The following is a 20,970-nucleotide window of genomic DNA, read 5'->3' as shown; positions in this document are numbered from 1 at the left end:
TGACGGTGGAGTTCGAACTCATCATCATCACAGCTAAGCTGCCCGTATGACACATCCAACATGCTCGGTGTGTTCATTCTTTAACTGACCTTACTTTCTTAGTAATGTGTTGTTACATTTGTTCCAACTGGTACGAAGTAGTTTCATGTTCGTTTTCTCGAAGTCGGACAGCTGGTCTCATGGTTTTCCTTCTCAGAACGGTAGGTAGCGCCATTATACGTAAGGTACCGGAAGTTTGCCCTGATGTCACTTCTGCTGCTACAAAGCAAGTGGCTATGCGGTTTAGGTGACGTAGCTATTAGCTTGCTTTCGGGAGATAGTAGTTTCGAACCCCACTGCCGGCAGCTCCGAAGATGGTTTTCCCTGGTTTCCCATTTTAACACCTGGCAACTGCTGGGTCTGTACCTTTATTAAGGTCACGGTTGCATGCTTCCCACTCCTAACCGTTTCCTAGCCCATCGTTGCCATTAGACCTATCTGTGATGGTGCGAACTAAATCAGATTGTAAATAAAACTTCTGCTAAATCAGATCTAAAACCGACCGATATAACTAGGGCTCCAAACTAATTTTCTTGACAAAATAGTGTCTGGGAACTAAAGGTGTTAGATTTCATACAGCTCAATTTGACTTCTCTAGCAAGATTCAGGAAATATGAGAAAAAAATAACTTCTATATCTCCCTTGGGGGATTTTAGGGAGAACTAATGAAAGCAGGCGGTCCATGTGTAATTTTAGCTAGAGGTCCGTCTCTGTGGTGTAGTGGTTAGTGTGATTAGCTGCCACGCCCTCAGGCCCGGGTTCTATTCCCGGCTCTGTCACGAAATTTGAAAAGTGGTACGAGGGCTGGAACGGGGTCCACTCAGCCTCTGGAGGTCAACTGAGTATAGGTGGGTACGATTCCCGCCTCAGCCATCCTGGAAGTGGTTTTCCGTGGTTTCCCAATTCTGCTCCAGGCAAATGCCGGGATGGTACCTAACTTAATGCCACGGCCGCTTCCTTCCAAACTTCCCATCCCCCCACAAGGCCCCTGTTCAGCATAGCAGGTTAGGTCGCCTGGGCGAGGTACTGGTCATCCTCCCCAGTTGTATCCCCGACCCAGAGTCTGAAGCTCCAGAACACTGACCTTGAGACGGTAAAGGTGAGATTCCTCGCCGAGTCAGAGGGAAAAACCGACCCTGGCGGGTAAACAGATTAAGAAAATGTTTTCTAGACAAGTTTATGGAATGACTGAATAAGCTACTTTCGGGATACGTTCAATACAAATCTGTGAACAGACTGTACTAGATACGGGTTTCTAGTACAAATGACATATCATCAGGCACTAATCCGACCGCTTTGTGCCGGGTCATGATCGCAAGGGACCGTCACGGTTCGTGTGACCTGAGAACACAATCACAAGTCCCCTCAACACCGGGAGAACCGCGTCGTGCGGTCTGCTAATGTACACTCTGCGTAAGAACAATTTTGAAACCAGAATATTCCGTGTCAGGACGAGACAACTTCTTTTGTTTTTGAGCTTCTTTTACATCTTACCTACACAGACAGGTCTTATGGCGACGATGGAATAGCACAGGGCTACCTGGGAAGTAAGCGACCGTGGCCTAAATTCTGGCCCGGCCCGGCATTTGTCTGGTGTCAAAATGGGTCAGAACCCATCATCTCTCGAATAGATGCCCACATTTACGTGAAGCATACTGCATAGCCAACTCGCCCCGTGAGTCAGGAAGAGATCAGACGTGTGAGTGTAAATTTTCACACATTTCGCGAGAGGGCAATCAGGATGCCGTTTTTTTCCCTATAAATTCGTCCACGGTATAATTTTTTGTAGAATTAATAACAAAGACATATTCATGCTTGTAGACCTTTAATTGTTGTAAATCTCATGAAAGTAACATACCTAATATTTGTCGAATTTCTTTTTAAAAAAATTCCAAATTATGAACGTTGTTTAATTTTATATCGGTTAATATCGTGTAGTCACGTTCTAGTTCGTGAACCATGGACAACGGCTGAGTTCTGAGAGGGGATCTCGGACATATTGCGACTCATGTCCCTCAATATGCTCAGGCGGCTAGGACTTTACATTCCACCGGTGAACTCTAACTTGTTAGAGGAAAGATCCTCACTGGGACCTATGGGAGTAACGGAGTCCCACTTCAATTTGAAAGGCGAGGGACTCCTTGGAAACAACTTGACAAAGAAAATGGAATCCGATGGGGAGCTAACAATATGAATGGGCCTATGAAGAATTAAAGTAGAACTGGCGGAGTCAGCAAAGATAATGTGGCTAAATGTTTTAGGAGTTAATAAATAAATAAATGTCGTATGGCTTTTAGTGCCGGGATATCCCAGGACGGGTTCGGCTCGCCAGGTGCAGGTCTTTCTATTTGACGCCCGTAGGCGACCTGCGCGTCGTGATGAGGATGAAATGATGATGAAGACAACACATACACCCAGCCCCCGTGCCATTGGAATTAACCAATTAAGGTTAAAATACCCGACCCGGCCGGGAATCGAACCCGGGACCCTCTGAACCGAAGGCCAGTACGCTGACCGTTCAGCCAACGAGTCGGACTTAGGAGTTAATGATTTTCGGGTAAGGGGAGATAACGAGGCAGATGTAGGATATTATATGAAGTGTTCTTGGTGCATGTTAAAAAGGGAAGGGCAGAGTGTGAAGTAAAATGAAATGTCGTATGGCTTTTAGTGCCGGGATATCCCAGGACGGGTTCGGCTCGCCAGGTGCAGGTCTTTCTATTTGACACCTGTAGGCGACCTGCGCGTCGTGATGAGGATGAAATGATGATGAAGACAACACATACACCCAGCCCCCCGTGCCACTGGAATTAACCAATTAAGGTTAAAATCCCCGACCCGGCCGGGAATCGAACCTGGAACCCTCGGAACCGAAGGCCAGTACGCTGACCGTTTAGCCAACGAGTCGGACAGTGTCAAGTAGGACCGTTCATCAGTAATACTACTGCATGCAACATAGTTTCTGTTACGCACGTAAATGAGCGAATGTTATGGGTGGATTTGGCAGTAGGACGACAATTGTCTCAGTGTATTCACCATGTGAGGATGCAGGTGAGGAGGGAGATGATAAGACTAATGAAATACTGAGTGACACCGTAGTCAGTGTTAACAGGAAGAATAGGATAGTGTCAATGGGCGATTTCAGTGCAAGAGTTGGAAACAGAACTACTATGGGGAAGTAGGCAGAATTATGTTAAATATCAATACAATATTTTTTGCTTAACTTTCCTCCAGTTGTTATCAGACAGAGTTGGGGTGTTAGTACATGACGTACCAATAATTTCTAGGAGCAATCGGAAAGTAAAATCCTCGTAGGATTTCAAAATTAGTACGGTGTTTCTACGTCTGAAGATAACCCAAATCTATCTGAGCAAGTAGAAAGAGAAGAAGGATCGATCATTATGGTGTTAGGCCCTTGTAAACCACAATCATCACCGTCATCATCAGAAATAAGGTCATCAGATAAATTACTGAAAATTATTCAGTTCTATGGCTCGAATTTAATTGTATGATCATTTAACTGGCAGTAAAATACCGTAATAAAAATCGTGTCCGCCTCTGTGGTGTAGTGGTTAGCGTGATTAGCTGCCACCCCCGGAGGTCCAGGTTCGATTTCCGGCTCTGCCACGAAATTTGAAAAGTGGTACGAGGGCTGGAACGGGGTCCACTCAGCCTCGGGAGGTCAACTGAGTAGAGGTGGGTTCGATTCCCACCTCAGCCATCCTCGAAGTGGTTTTCCGTGGTTTCCCACTTCACCTCCAGACGAATGCCGGGATGGTACCTAACTTAAGGCCACGGCCGCTTCCTTCCCTCATCCTTGCCTATCCCTTCCAATATTCCCATCCCCCTACAAGGCCCCTGTTCACCATAGCAGGTGAGGCCACCTGGGCGAGGTACTGGTCATACTCCCCAGTTGTATCCCCCGACCAAGAGTCTGAAGATTCAGGACACTGCCCTTGAGGCGGTGGAGGTGGGATTCCTCGCTGAGTCCGAGGGAAAAGCCGAACCTGGAGGGTAAACAGATGATGATGATGATGATGATGATGAATAAAATTCGTCATATTTGTAAATATCTAATCTTTTTTCTTTCTTTCTTTGAGTTTTCTAGACGAGGTACTGGTCCTCCACCCCAGTTATATTCCTCAGCCGAAAGTCCCACGCTACAGGACACTGCCCTTGAGGCGGCAGAGGTTGAATCCCTCGCTGAGTTCGACGGAAAAACCAACCCTTCATATTCAAACTGTTACCGCCTGTGGACATAGAAAGGGCAGCACACGCAGACGCATTCTTCTCTTGTACTGTATGTCGCTTCTGTGCTGTGAAGTGAGAAGTATGGATTTTCAAGAGCAGCGTGGCAATATTATTGTTTGTCAACAATTGGGGAAAATGCCTTTGGTGACTTTTGTATGATGACGACGACGACGATGATGAAGTTTGTTGTGAAAAGGTAATCGGCCATTTCGTATGATCATTACCCTGTGATGGGTGAATCCTTCTTCTGAGCTGAAGTTGCGGATTCGATCCTGGCTCAGTCCGGTGGTATTTGAAGATGCTCAAATACGTCGGCCACGTGTCGGTAGATTGACCGGCACCTAAAAGAACTCCAGCGGGATCAAATTCTGGCACCTCGGCGTCTCCGACAAAATGGAAAAGTAGTTAGTGGGACAATACAGAAATAACATTATTAGTTTCCCACATGTCCAGTCAGTAGAAAATAAGTCGGAGGCTATGGGCAGTGAGAAGGGTAATTTTGCAGACTAAGTTACAACTGGTCCGCCTCTGTCATGTAGTGGTTAGTGTGATTTGCTGCCATCCCCGGAGGCTCGGGTTCGATTCCCGGTTCTGCAACTAAATTTGAAAAATGGTACGAGAGCAAGAACGGGATCCACTCAGCCTCGGGGGGCCAAATGAATAGAGGGCTGTTCGATTCCCATCTCAGCCATCCTCGAAGTGGAATTCCGTGGTTTCCCACTTCTCCTCCAGGCAAATCCTGCGATGGTACCTAACTTAAGGCCACGGCCGCTTCCTTCCCTCTTTCTTGTCTATCCTTCCAATCTCCCCATACCCCCACAAGGCCCTGTTCAGAATAGCAGATGAGGTCGTCTGGGCGAGGTACTGGTCATTCTCCCCAGTTGTATCCCCCAACCCAGAGTCTGAAGCTCCAAGACACTGCCCTTAAGGCAGTGGAGGTGGGATCCCTTGCTGAGTCCGAGGGAAAAACCAATCCTGAAGAGTAAACAGATTAAGAAGAAGAGTAAGTTACAACTGTTACGTTATCATTAAACTTCCAAAACTTACTTGTGGAAGTTTATTAGATCACTATGTTTAAAGTCACACAGTGGTTTTCCACGGCTTCCTCCTTCAGCATCTTGCCGGTATCATACCCAATATTCATGCAATGGCAGCTTCACTCCCGATTCTATCCCCAATCAGTTACAAATTTACAAACCATACCAGACATCGCGGCCTATCCGAAAGACTTCACACAGAAATTAAGGAAACGAAGCCCTTGAATTACATGTCCGCAAGTCTTTTACAATTATAGAAGAGCGATTTAGCCATGAATGGCCGTACATGGACATTAAATTCATTGGCTTAACGAATTTTAAAAATAAACCAAACCCCATGGCACTACAGCCCTTGAAGGGCCTTGGCCTGCCAAGCGACCGCTGCTCAGCCCGAAGGTCTGCAGATTACGAGGTGTCGTGTGGTCAGCACGACGAATCCTCTCGGCCGTTATTCTTGGCTTTCTAGACCGGGATAGGTCAGATAGCATTTAGAAAAAAATGGCTCCCAAAATGTGCATGCATTGAGTGGAAAATGCCTTTTATTTTCTATAACGCGTAAGATAAGACGTCAAACTATCTCGCAGCAGTCCCTTTGGCGCAGAGGAAAGCGCGTTGGACTTCTAATCCAAAGGCCGTGGGTTCGATCCCCACAAGGGACGATAGTTTTTAATCACTGTGCACATATGCGTTTGAATACCTTATATCACTATATCACATAAACTACGCTCAGTGTACACTGGATGCAATTAATAAGGAAAAGAACAGCGAGGAAAGGGACCGAAAGCCGATATTACAAATATTCGAAGTTTCTGGCTTTTTTACGACACACACGCACATATAATGTACTAATGTTTTATAGATTAAACAGAGTTAAGTTCAAATGTTCTGTCCCATAGCAAATACTGTATAAGATCGACATTCAGAATAATGGCCAGAGGCCATACATATCCGCAAGACCAAGATGTTTCTAGCTAAGACTTAGTTCGTTTAGCATTCGTTTTCCGTGGCAAGGATTATCAGTTGAAATAACGAGTGGTTTATTTGGCATTTATGGGTGATTAATAGGTGAGAGTGCCGGCCCCGTGGTGTGGGGGTAGCGTGCGTGCTTCTTACCCGTAGGCCCTGGGTTTGATTCCCGGCCAGGTCAGGAATTTTTACCTGGACCTGAGGGCTGCTTTGAGGTCCACTCAGTCTACGTGATTAGGATTGAGGAGCTATCTGACGGAGAGATAGCGGGCCTGGTCTAGAAAGCCAAGAATAACGGCCGAGAGGATTCGTCGTGCTGACCACACGACAACTCGTAATCTACAGGCCTTGAGGCTGAGCAGCGGTCGCTTGGTAGGGCAAGGCTCTTCAAAGGCTGTAGCGCCATGGGGTTTGGTTTGGTAATAGATGATAGTGGCTCGTTACTACGAATTTGAAACATGATCCCTCTGATCTGATATATAGAATTATTCTTCTTCTTTATCTCTTTACCCTCCAGGGTCGGTTTTTCCCTCAGACTCAGCTAGGGATCCCACCTCTACCGCCTCATGGGCAATGTCCTGGAGCTTCAGACTCTGGGTCGGGGATACAACTGAGGAGGATGACCAGTACCTCGCCCAGGCAGCCTCACCTGCTATGCTGAATAGGAGCATTGCGGGGTTTTGGGAAGATTGGAAGGGATAGACAAGGAAGAGGGAAGGAAGCGGCCGTGGCCTTAAGTTAGGTACCATCCCGCATTTGCCTGGAGGAGAAGTGGGAAACCGCGGGAAACCACTTCCAGGATGGCTGAGGAGGGAATCGAACCCAACCTCTACTCAGTTGACCTCCCGAGTCTGAGTGGACCCCGTTCGAGCCCTCGTACCACTTGTCAAATTTCGTGGCAGAGCCGGGAATCGAACCCGGACCTCCGGGGGTGGCAGCTAATCATACTAACCACTACACCACAGAGGGGGACCAAGCTGAAATCTTTCGTGTTAATTATCTCCTTTTAACTCTAATAATAGGTGAAGGAGGAAGAGATCTGAATCTTTTAAGAATGTCGACCATAGAGTTGGGTCAGATATTCGTTAGGCCGTATTATGTTTGCTTTTAAGACACTGCCATCAGCTGTTAGTGCATGAGGACATGAACATCAAGTGCATTTTCACTAAGCATACTGTAGTCAACTTTAGAGAGATCTCTGAATGGGGTAGTCCTTGGTTTAGTCTTTCGTGTCAAGTACAGATAGTTCAGAAACGAATTCTATAGGAATTTAAAATAAATTGTACTTTCGAACGTTCTAAGTATCTTATCGTGGCACATACAGAGCTTCCTAGTCTTCATGGCCTATAGACATTAGAGTGCCACGTATTCAGCAGTACACTCCCAACTTCTGCCGCATTTCCTAAAGTGAGTTAACCTGGTACTCAGTTCTGTTACTGGCCGAGTGCCCTCCAGGGCCTTGTTCCTCATGGTTGCCGCGTTTCTGAGTTTCTTCATTTCCTCTTGAGAAACTGAATTTTACCGAGCTCGACAGCTGCAGTCGCTGCGGCCAGTATCCAGTATTCGGGAGATAGTAGGTTCGAACCCCACTGACGACAGCCCTGAAATTGGTTTTCCGTGTTTTCCCATTTTCACACCAGGCAAATGCTGTACTTTAATTAATGCCACGGCCGCTTCCTTCCCACTCCTAGCCCTTTCCTGTCCCATCGTCGCCGTAAGACCTACCTGTGTCGGTGCGACGACAAAAAATATTTTAATCTCTTCAGGTTAATCCAGCATATCTTTACGACTTGGCTAGACATCCTCCAAATATTCTCCTACAATTTCTAAATATACACATTTCATAATTCGTGAGATTACAATTATTAGAGCTAGTAATACATTTCAGTTCCTAATCACTACCAATATTTATTGACTATTACTTATAATAGATTGTAAGTAGGCTTGTTTTGTACCGCTCTCTGTGAAGACCTTGCCTTGAATAGCGGGCTGACGGGCAGGGCTGTTCGATACTTCCACATGATATGCCCAAAGTATTCTAACCTCCTTTATTTAATGTAGTTAACTAGCTCTTTCATTTTATCAATTAATTCGCCTCAATACATCTTCGTCAGTTACATGATCAACAAATAACAACCATCGAAAAAATCCAATTTCCAAGGACATCACCTTCAAGTTATTTGGTCTATTTCCAGAACTTAAATCCATACAAAATATAGGAAACCCGTAGCATTCAACTTTAAAAAAATTAAGCATTATGTCCCTTCAGCAGATTAATGTCTCTTTTCCCTGAAGGAGGATTCTATCCTTTTTTTCCATTCTTATTCTGATCTCAATTCCTTGACGTCATTAATTATGTCCAAGTGCCAATTACGACGTTTCGTATTACTCTGCCAGACGGTGCAGAAAAGTGGACACTCTTGGATGCCCTATTACAGAGTTTTGATTGATTTTGTCGGGTAAACACTGAATACATATTTTGCATACCGACACTGTGCTATATTACAAGAAGGTTTGAATAGATATTTTTCTATCCTTCAAAAATCTCTCCCTGCAGGGATTGAACCCACGATATTCGGCTTCGGCAGTCAACACTGTCACATCGATGTTATTAAGATGTTATTGTGTTGGAATATAGGCCTAGAAAAGAACTTCTGGCACATACAACCTATTAAGAACTTTAGTTTGCAACGACAACTGCTGCGGTCAGATGAACTATTAGCAGATAGCTCTTCACTCGGTCTCACGAAGACTATGAGAGCGCCATTTTAGCCCTGAGTTCAGAATTAAAATACTTGGACTGGCCGGGAATCGAACCTGCAGCATTTTGGTAAGAGGCAGGTACGCACCGGGGTGATTTTGACGGAATATAATATATTTAAATATTCAAGACACAGAAAAATGCACCGACAACGGTAGGGTACGGTGCTAGGCAAGTTATATTTGGTGGTACCATATGCGAACCAATTAGGATGAATGTCACTGCCCTAAACCACAATGACAACACCACCTAATGAAACTGTCAGTGTATCGTCCAGATATCACATTTTTCACTTCGAGAACGGGACCTAGGGATAAGAATTAGCGACAAATAATTTGGCTCCTAACTAATGTAAGGGAGGGGCTCAGGCAGCAGGTGTGACACGGCACTAATGAACTGGTCTTATATCCTCTTCGGTCAGGAATGTCAGCCCCCTCTGTTCCCGGAGGAAGTTAGTCTGGAGGCGAGTCTGCAACATAAATCACGGCAGTTTATAGGTTCTCCAGCGATGAGTATATCACCTCACAGTGTTGCCACACATTCTGTGCTTGAATACCTGACGTTAATGGTTCAGAGTGATTGTTGTTGAAACTTTACATTATGACCGAAAATTTCTCACGGCTAAATGACTGGTTGTAAAAACAGCGGAATCTTCAAGAGGGTTCACCTCGACGAGAAGTTTGGTTTCACCTAAAAGTTTATACATGACAAAGGGAGAGTTACCACTCAGAATGAAATTGCTCTACCGAGCAAAGAAACTTCCAGATTTTCAAACGAGCACGAGGAAAAATATCACCAATAATACAGTTGACTCTCCATAATTCAATTCTCCGTATAATCCTATCCAATAATAACCAAAAAAGTTACCAAACCGCTAAAAAACGGTAATCCATCCCCTGCGTACCTTAGGATTCAGTAATATTCTTTTAAAGAATGGAGGCCCAGAATCATCCAGATTTTCAAAAGTTGACTCTATAATTCAATACTCCGTATGATCCGATCCAATAATAACAAGAGAAAAGGTTACCAAACCGCTATTAAACGGTAATCGCGTGCCTTAGGATTCGGTAATGTTCCCAACAGGAATGAGAGACCAATAACCTAGATTTATGATTTCCTAAATAATAATAATAATAATAATAATAATAATAATAATAATAATAATAATAATAATAATAATAATAATAATAATAATAATAATAATAATAATCATTTGAAAAGACACATTTCATGACCAACATTAAAGAAGCCCCAAGATACATAGTAACAACAAACAATGATAAGATAGATAAAGTTGTTAAATTCAAATACCTTGGTGAGATTATACAACCTAATGGGCTTGATAAAGAAGCAAACCGCGAGAGAGCCAGAAAAATGGAGCTTGCATTCCACCTTACAAAAAACACATACAACAAGAAAGCGATCTCTATTAGGACAAAACTACACCACTATCAGGCAGTAATTCAACCAAAGTGCTTGTATGCTTCAGAATGCCTGGGATTAACAACCAGGAAAGACATTGAAGAAATTGAGAAGAAGGAAAGAAAGATTCTAAGAAAAATCCTCGGTCGAAAGAAATGTACTGACACATATCGATTACGCAGTAACAAATAAATATATAAAACATGCAGTAGGATTTCAGATGTCATTCGAAAGCGAAGAGTTAAATTTTTTGGACATATTTCAAGAATGCCTGATGACAGACTTGCCAAGAAAATCTTTAACCACTTCAATAAGCCCAATAGGAAAGGCAGCTCTTATGAAAAATGGTTTGTTAACACGAAGAAGGATTTGCAAGAAATGAACATCACACATCAAGACATCCGCAATAGAACCACCTTCAGAAAAAAGCTACACTCATTTAAGGGTTTCCTAGAGCCAGAAACAGCGACCAAGAAGAAACAACAATGGACGGCTGAAAGAAAAGAAGCAGCAAGCAGGAGGATGAAGGAGTACTGGCGCCAAAGAAAGTTTAAATCATGAGGAGTTATTTACGTGGTCCACAGCTGGCCAAAATCGATAAATGAAATGAATAATAATAATAATAATAATAATAATAATAATAATAATAATAATAATAATAATAATAATAATAATAATAATAATAATAATAATAATAATAATAATAATAATAATAATAATAATAATAATACCCGTGTGGGGATTTACCAGTTACCTCCATCGGGCGCGTTCCATTGGAATTGGGGAAGCTCGCTGGCTCTGCCGCCAGCAGAGTCAGAGGGTAGTAGGGAAATAAAATACCACCGTGAAAAAAAAATTGGTCCCTTGCCAGGGTTACGGTGAAGACTGGTAAATGACCAGAAGCCAGAAAACATCTTGAGGCAACCTCTAGGGCTAACAACCCTAGTTGTAAAAGGATGGGTACCCGTCCAAAGCAAAGTCAAGTAAAAAAGCATGATGGCACAACATTTCAAGAAACATACCCCAGGGGGTAAATCTTCGGATAAATCCCTCGTCGTGAACGCCACGGCGCACGAGTCTCGTTCGGATTCTGGGGGAGACTCGACATCATGCAAGAGACGAGTCGGAGCGTCTCGGTGTACCCCGAAGAGTCAAAAACTCAGGCCAAAATCTAAAACCTTTCTAGCAACTTTCAACATAAATTCACTTACACAAGCTGGCAAGCTGAAAACCCTCACCAAAGCTCTTCACGAAAATCAGATATCCATAACGGCCCTACAGGAAACAAGAAACCCAGATGAAGAGATTTTTGAATCCGAAGGCTACCGATTTTTTAAGAGCAAAACGCAAAGAGGAATCCTCAATGGAGCTGTGACGCTTGGAACTGCGTTTGCTGTTAGAACCAAGATCCTTAAATCGGTTGCAAATTTCGAACCTGTGAATGACAGATTGTCTATACTCACAATTAAATGCGCTAACAAAACCTACGCTCTAGTTAACGCACATGCTCCTACAAATGATAAGAACAAGTCTGATCCAGACGAAGTTGATAATTTCTGGGACCTACTGGATGAAAAATTAAACAAAATCCCCAAACGCCACGTCAAGCTTCTTTTGGGTGACTTCAATGCCCAACTAGGTCGTGAACAGAAGTACCAGAAAGTTGTAGGAAATTACCCTGCTCACAAAAGAACCAATCCCAATGGCAAAAGACTGGTATCCATTTGCGAAAATCACAACCTGCAGGTCATGTCGACCCACTTTCGTCATCTACCCAGAAAGCAAATGACTTGGCGTTTTCCCGTCTAAACTCTCGGAGAGTTCCAAATTGATCATGTTGCAATCTCCAGGAGAAACAGCCCTAGATTATGAATGTCAAGGTAAAGAAAGGCATCAATGTGGCCTCAGATCACTATATGTCTCTTATCAAATTCAAACCAATTCCCGCAAACACAAGGAAGACAACCAAACAGATCACACGCTTCGACAATGATAAACTTCGGCAAAGGGTAAAGGAGTTCCAGGAGAAGGCAAGACCAAATGACTGTGACTTTAACAACGCCAAAAGTCTCCTTGTTGAGGCCGCCAAAGACGTTGCAGAAATCAAGAGATGCAAAAAGCATGCCTGGTGGAATGGTACCTGCGAATCAGTCCTCCAAGAAAGACTCAATGCTTGGAAACAGTACTACTCTACGAAATCAGAAAATGATTGGGAAACCTACAAAAACCAACGTGCCCAAGCAGCTAGGGTGTTCAGAACTGAGAAACGTAAATACGAAAAATCTCTCACTGGAAAGATAGAACAAAACTTTAGGAAGAATGAAAGAGAGCACTACAGAACCTTCAAACGCAAACTCACTGGCTATAAACCACCATCTCTATGCTTTGAGCGAAAGGACGGCACACTGGCGACGTCAGATGAAGAAAATTGCAGCATTCTGGCAGACTACTTCAAGAATTTACTTAATTGCTCTAAACCGCAAAGCCCCATTGAGACCAAAGAACCTTTACTCTGGTACCCAGATTCCAGACCACCCGACAGAGATGAAATCAAGCGCCACATTGCCCGTCTCAGAAATAACAAAACGCCGGGGGAAGACTCAGTAGTAGCAGAACTATGGAAATATGCCCCAGAGGAATCACTTGATATCTTGCAAAAGCAAACAGAAGAAATTTGGAACAAGGAGACCCTACCCGAAGATTGGAAAATAGCTTTAATCCATCCATTACACAAAAAAGGCAGCATGAAGAACATCAACAACTACAGAGGAATATATTTGCTACCCGTCACTTACAAAATTCTATCACTTGCCATCCTGGAGCGTTTGGAAGCACAAGTCGAACATCAAATAGGTGAATACCAAGGAGGGTTCAGAAAAGGTCGCTCAACAGCCGAGCAGATCCAAAATCTCAAAACGATCATCAGATATTGTACACTAAGGTCCAAGCAGTATGTGTCTGTCTTTGTGGACTTTAAGAAAGCGTACGACTCCATTGACCGGGAAGTCCTGCTAAACATCTTAAATGAATTTGGAGTTGATTTGAAACTGCTGGCATTAATTAGAGCCACCCTGACCGATACAAAATCCAAGGTGAAGTTCCACGGATGTCTCTCGCATTCCTTTGACATCAAAACAGGAGTCCGACAAGGTGATGGGCTATCCCCGATACTCTTCAACTGTGTTCTTGAAAAGATCATCAGAACCTGGCGGATGAGATTACAGGAAACCAACTATAGTCCATTGAGAATAGGAAGCAAATCCAAGGGGATCGCAACAGACTGCTTAGCATTTGCCGATGATATTGCTGTTCTCTCAAACGACATAGAAACCGCTAGAGCTCAAGTTGAAATTTTAAAGGAAATTGCCCAACAAACCGGTGTGCAGATATCGTTTGAGAAAACAGAAGTAATGACTAACATCAAAGAGGCTCCTCCAAAACTCCATACAAAATACGGGGACATCACCCGAGTAGACAAATTCAAATACCTGGGTGAGATCATCATGAAAAATGGACTGGACAAAGAAGCACTTCAGGAGCGAGTACGCAAACTGGAAATAGCCTACCAAACATCCCGCACAATCTACAACAAAAATGCCTTTCCCAAAACTCCAAGATACGTCACTATGAAACCGTTCTGAAGCCAGTAGTTCTATATGCAGCCGAAACCCTGTCTCTAAATGTCAACAAAGGACTCCTTGAAGAACTGGAGAAAAAAGAACGCAAAATTGTGAGAGGAATCTTGGGATCAAAGTACAGAAATGGAATCCATCAAAAGAGATCCAACTAGGAAGTCTAGAGTAAAATAGAGAAAATTACCGACACAATTAGAAAAAGACGGGCACGATTTTACGGTCATCTGAAAAGAATGGACGGAAGAAAGTTAACTAAAGAAATCTTTCACTTTTTTGATTCAAACCCCAAAACCACAATTCCCTGGTTTAGAAATACCAAAGAAGACCTGCAAATGCTACATATCTCAGCTGAAGATGCCCTTAACAGAGATCTCTTCCGCAAGAAAATATTGACGAACGGGCTAAACCAAGACGAGCAACCGAAGAGAAGACACGGTGCCCCTTGGACAGAGGAGCGTAAGCAGGCCCACTCACAAAGAATGAGGGAAATTTGGGCTCTAAGGAAGGCCAAGTTCAGTGTCAAATGCAACAAGACTTAACGTGGTCCTTGATGGCCCCAGCGAATTATATATATATATATATATATATATATATATATATATATATATATATAATAATCACAACAAAAGTCTGATGAGTTTCTTAGCCATGAATCGTTCATCGCTAATGAGAGAGTCGGAGAACTAAAGAGCAATATGCAGTTCATTTTAAAGCACTCTTCATCGGTTTAACAAGAGTACATTCAAGATTGTATTTGTGAATATTGAAACTCTTATAGATATACTTTATCAAGACTCAACAATTCCAATGCGATGAATCTGGCATTCATTAGATAATATCATTACTTTTAGTGGACGTCATTGGAAACATTTTCCGTTTTAAGATTTTGACACTAGTTATGACGTCATCAGGACGAAAAATTTACTTTTTAAGATTTAAACACCTGTTCTTCAAATACTACCATATGGTTCAATAAGCGTACTGCCTAATTTTAGTACAAGTTTCGTCATTTTTATTACGTAATAGGTTAAATATGCCCGTCTCTGTGGTGTAGTGGTTAGCGTGATTAGCTGCCACCCCTGAAGGCCAGGGTTCGATTCCCGGCTCTGTCACGAAATTTGAAAAGTGGTACGAGGGCTGGAACTGGGTCCACTCAGCCTCGGGAGATCAACTGAGTAGAGGTGGTTTCGATTCCCACCTCGGCCATCCTCGAAGTGGTTTTCCGTGGTTTCGCATTTCTCCTCCAGGTAAATGCCGGGGTGGTACATAACTTAAGGCCACGGCCGCCTCCTTCCCTCTTCCTTGCTTATCCTTTCCAATTTTCCCATCCACCACAAGGAACCTGTTCAGAATAGCAGGTGAGGCTGCCTGGGCGAGGTACTGGTCCTCCTCCCCTGTTGTATCCCCGACCTAAATTCTCACGCTCCAGGACACTGCCCTTGAGGCGGTAGAGGTGGGATCCCTCACTTAGTCCGAGGGAAAAACCAACCCTGGAGGGAAAACAGATTTAGTAGAAGAAGAAGAATAAGTTAAATATTTTGTTAATCTGTACTGTAAGTGGCTGAAGATGACCAACATATGCTCGAAACTAGCCCCACATTGTGATGCGTTAATCACACATAATAAATATGTATTGATTAGTTGGAACGTCTCTCTCTCAACTCATTGTAAATGTAATTGTAACAATACGGACTAATAACGAAGATAAATTCGTATGATACTTCATGTTGCACATTTCAGCTTCAGAATCGGGAAGTTAGAGTAGTTGATTTCGGTCTCCTCTCTTGATCTGTTAGTTGGTTTATTTTGACTGGATGATTACTCTTATTTCCTCAAGGTAACTGGACACTTCGTAAACGTCTAACTCTTTGTCTTATAAAATATTGAATCCCGCATGGTGTTGTTGTTCTTAATTCTGAAGACTCCTATCATACCACATGAGGACATTGTGTTATAAAATACGAGTATTAACGGTAGATAACTATTACAAGGGCACAACAAATCCATCTCCATAAAGGCCGTGAAGGCCCCGGGAGAAGTTCCACTATCCGTAATTTCGGCGCTAAGTGATACACTCTATGCCTGGCTGTCTTTGACCTCAGAAATTTTCAACAGACTCATTTCTAGTGTAGGATGAGTAAACTCTAGGGCTATGCACCCTCTTCATAAATGCAAGTTTTGTTCCTAAACTTTTTGACTTTGTGAGGAGTCGAACCCACGTTCTGTTGTCTTTACCACCTTAGCTAACAGATAATAATTAGTAATTTTGAATATCTCATTTTACGTTGGTGTGATGTTACAATTCAGTTCTACTTCTGGTGTTTCCTAAAGTAAGACTGTAAAACCTTTCCAGCAATATGTTTTGGACACCCGTGTTGGTCCCCCTCATCTGTCGAACTATAGGATACACATGGTGACGTATTGGGTGCCGCCTCTTCGCAAGGTGCCTCGTACCATCCACATCCACACCCTCTCGTCCTCAACCACAGGCCCTCTGTGGGAACAGAAACGCCTCACGAAGTGTCCAAAAGTAGGGTTCTGCCGCACCCCCAAATGTTAAATGAGAATTCAGCTAAATCTAGAGGCTGGACTGTATTGTGAGCGGCTAATTGGGATGTGTTCCTGTTTTTTGTTTTTAAGTACGTACAGTGCCAATCCCGATAGACATGTGAGTTACTTGTTTAAGTTGCCTTAGAGTGAGTCATCTAGATTGATTTGGTTACGACGTTCATACCTAGGCTGTCAGCCCTTAAAGCTTTCTGACACCATTGAACCTTGTGAATTCCTAACTTCGTATTCATAGACATGAATATAGCTACAGTGATTGGTGCCAAAATTGGATCGGAGCAGGAACATTAATATACCCACAGTAAAGGTGATAATTTAATGGTCAATTTTGATCAAACTGTGCGTAATAATCGTAATAATAATGTTATTTTTTATACATCCAAGTAACTAACTGTACGATTTTCAGATACGCCGAGGTGGCGGAATTTTGTCCCGCAGGAGTTCATTTACGTGCCAGTAAATCTACCGACATTAAGCTGGCGTATTTGAGCACCTTCAAATACCACCGAACTGAACCGAAATCGAACCCATCATCTTGAGCTCAAAAGACCAGCGCTCTATCGTCTGAGCTACTCTGTCGTATTACTCGACTTGAAGGTGGACAGAATTGGTTGGTATGATCAAATTTGATACAAATGTGTGTATCAGTCGAAGTAATTGTGCAACCAATTGATTTATACGGAGGTCGAGTCATAAGTCATGGCAACTATTTTTTTCTTCTCGCGAATAGGAGACAACACAGAAAATCTAAGACAAGCATTTGGAAACGAAGGGTATGTACTTGCGCATGATGCCAGTGTGGGTCAAGCATGCCCCAAGTTCAGTGTTTGAATGAGAACGTCACAAAATGGAAGTCAACAAGCAGGAGCAACGATCGTATATTAAAATGGCAGTTCTCCGCGGCAAAAATGCACGCCAATGCCATGCAGAGCTGCGGGAAGCATTAGGCGTGTGACTATGATCTAATCCCCAAAGTCAAGGAGCCATTACGTGGACAACGGTGAGCTAACAAAGAGGACATCGTTACAGCATTTCGGGGAAAGGTGTCACATGTTAGCGATACACATGCAACGAATGGTATTCAGCGCCTGCCCCACCGCTGGGAACGCACAATGGAAACCTGGGGTGATTATTTCGAAGGTCTGTAACGAGTGGAGATTTGTCCTTTGTACGTAGTCTTGTGTATTTGCTGTCTATACCATAATAAAACAATGTTTACCAATGGCCTCTGTTTTGTCACTTTCCTACGATAATCTCCTGAAGTCAGAATTTGTCTTCAGACACTATGCATAAGTACGTGCCCTATATTTCCAAATGCACATATTAGACTTTCCGTGTTGTCTCCTGTTCGCGAGAAAAATAAGTTGCCATGACTTACGACTCGACCCTCGTACAAACAACTGGTATCAAAATATGCAGCTCTCTTCATGCACATCTCTAATGGAGGTGAGCTGCATATACTATTTTAACCTTATACCAGCCCTCCCGTCATTCTTAAATTTCTGGCAGCATCGGAAATCGAACCCGGGCCACCCACGGCGGCACCTAATAGCGCTAAACGTTACGCTACTGAAGCGGACAAATGTGCACATTAATCAACATTATTGTATAGCCGACTGATTCATTTCATCCAATTGTGCACATTGATCGACTCGATGGTTTAGCCCATTGTCTCGTTTCCTGTGATTTAGTCGAGGAGACCGCCTCTGTGGTGTAGTGATTAGTGTGATTTGAAAAGTGGTGCGAGGGCTGGAACGGGGTCCACTCAGCCTCAGCGGGTAAACTGAGTAGAGTAGAGTAGACGGGGTTTCGATTCCCACCTCAGCCATCCTCGAAGGGGTTTTCCGTGGTTTACCAAATCTCCTTCAGGCAAATGCCGGGATGGTACCTAGCTTAGACCACGGCCGCTTCCTTCCCTATTCCGTGTCTATCCCTCCCGATCTTCCCACCCCTCCACAAGGCCTCTGTTTAGCATAGCAAGTGAGGCCGCCTTGCCGGGGTACTGGCTCTCCTCTCCAGTTGTATCCCCCTCTCAGAGTCTTATGCTCCAGGACACTGCCCTTGAGGCGGAAGAGGTGGGAACCTCGCTGACTCTGAGGAAGAAACCAACTCTGGAGGGTAAACGGATTAAGAAAGAAAGAAATGTGACGACAGACTACAGTAAGACTTATATTGTAATACTTGCGCTCGATCTATCTAGCAATTCCACACCTCAATGGGCCTTCACGGAGTTTTGTTTTGCTTTAGCGGTTGTCTGGAAATCAAGTTGTGTGTTGTGAAGACTAATAATGTCTATTGGCATGAAGCATTTTATCTGGAAACCTTAGAATCTTAAACGTGGAGTACCTAACATGAGGATGTGTGTATACAGTGGCATGCCAAAGGTCATAGGATAGTTGTATTTGTCGGTGGCGCCACCGTACCCGTGACGTCTTGGAAGTGCTCAAACCTGTGTCAGATGTGATTTTACATATCGAGAACGAGTGTAAACACCGTCTGTGCTGGTCGTGGCAAGGCGACGTGATTTATCGTCTTTCGAACGGGGCATGATAGTGGGGGCCAGATGAACGGAACATTCCATTACCTAAATTGTGCATTAGTGGCATTTGACTAGAATTGTCTGTGGTAAGCCACGCTGGTTCAGATCATACCCACATTCAATGCAGGAGGTCATCAGACGCTTCTCCAGCTGGTTATTGCAGCATTCTTTAACCTCGGTGGGATATGGGAGCAAAAGACCTACCAGAGTGCCATTGTTAACAGCACGACACCTGGCGCAGCGTCTCACCTGGGCGCGTGACCTGGTTAATTGAACCCAAGAATACTGATGACATGTAGCTTGGTCCGATGAGTCGTTCTAGTTGTTTCGAGTTGATAGTAGGGATCGAATATGACGCAGGCATCTTGAAGCTATGGATCCGTTACCAATAAGGCACCATACAGGTTGGCGGTAGCTCCATAATTGTGTGGGGTGTGTTCACGTGGCATGGGTTGATCCACCTGAACCAGTAATTCCTGCCTGGTGACCACTTGCAGCCCTTCATGAATTTTCACGTACCCTTTGAGATATTCTAGCAAGATAATACACCGTGTCATTGGGCCCAAGTTGTTCAGAATAGGTTCGAGGAGCGTTCTGGCGAGTTTCAACGACTGCTGTAGCCACCTCATTCACCTTATATTAATCCTTGTCAAAAATGTATGGTACGAGGTGGTGAGCCAATTCACACCCAAGTCTCTGTACTTACAAATGGCAGGAAGCTGTGTGTAGCTATCCATGATCCAGGTGATAATGGTCAGAATTCCTCCACAGGTTTCACTTGTGGAATCGTCCGGATTGGGGGTGATCACATTAACGCGGTTGGAAGTAAATGTTACAGATATCTTCACATGGTTATGAAGGTATTTATGGCTCTTACCAAGATTACTTGATTCAAGAACGGGAAAATATTCCAAGCAAAGCAGGACGATTATTTCTGAGTGATTTCGGACAAACGTGTAGTGTTAAAAATGATGCAAACATTGGCCTAGAAAGACTTGAGAGTAAGGAGAAGAGCTGTTCAACTATGTGGTATGCTTCGAGCTGTCAATGTTAATAACAATGGTAGACGAACAAGCTTGAAATGAGTTTTTAAATGTAGAAAGGATCATAATATGAAGATCAAGTTGGAATTCAAGTAGGCAAATTCAGGCAAGTATTGTCTATAGGAAGAGGAATTCGTGATTGGAATTATTTACCAAGAGACATGTCCGTTAGATTTCCAATTTCTTTGAAATCATTTAAGGAAAGATTAGGTAAGAAACTGATAGGTAATCTGCAACCTGGGCGAAGGCCCTTTCTGTAGATCCAAACCAAACCAAACCCCATGGCACTACAGCCCTTGAAGGGCCTTGGCCTACCAAGTGACCGCTGCTCAGCCCGAAGGCCTGCAGATTACGAGGTGTCGTGTGGTCAGCACGACGAATCCTCTCGGTCGTTATTCTTTGCTTTCTAGACTGAGGCCGCCATCTCACCGTCAGATAGCTCCTCAATTCTAATCACGTAGGCTGAGTGGACCTCGAACCAGTCCTCAGGTCCAGGCAAAAATCCCTGACCTGGCCGGGAATCGAACCCGAGGCCTCCGGGTGAGAGAAAGGCACGCTACCCCTACTCCACGAGGCCGGCTTATCTGTAGATCAGTGGTGATAGATAGATAGATAGATAGATAGATAGATAGATAGATAGATAGATAGATAGATAGATAGATAGATAGATAGATAGATAGATAGATTGATTGATTGATTGATTGATTGATTG

At 43.6% G+C, this 20,970-nt stretch overlaps 1 protein-coding gene and 1 non-coding gene across 2 annotated transcripts in view; one reads left to right on the top strand and one right to left on the bottom strand.

Moving 5' to 3' along the window:
* The window catches only part of ci (cubitus interruptus), a 1,501,802-nt gene that overhangs the window by 1,055,091 nt on the left and 425,741 nt on the right, over nucleotides 1-20,970 (bottom strand). The gene's annotated exons all lie outside the window — the stretch shown is intronic.
* Nucleotides 5,911-5,983, top strand: TRNAR-UCU (transfer RNA arginine (anticodon CCU)). Its single transcript has one exon. It is a non-coding gene; the product is annotated as a tRNA-Arg (tRNA).

This window comes from Anabrus simplex, chromosome 1, assembly GCF_040414725.1.
Source record: "Anabrus simplex isolate iqAnaSimp1 chromosome 1, ASM4041472v1, whole genome shotgun sequence".
NCBI classification, from domain to species: Eukaryota; Metazoa; Arthropoda; class Insecta; order Orthoptera; family Tettigoniidae; genus Anabrus; species Anabrus simplex.
This window is presented reverse-complemented; position numbering and strand designations above follow the sequence as displayed.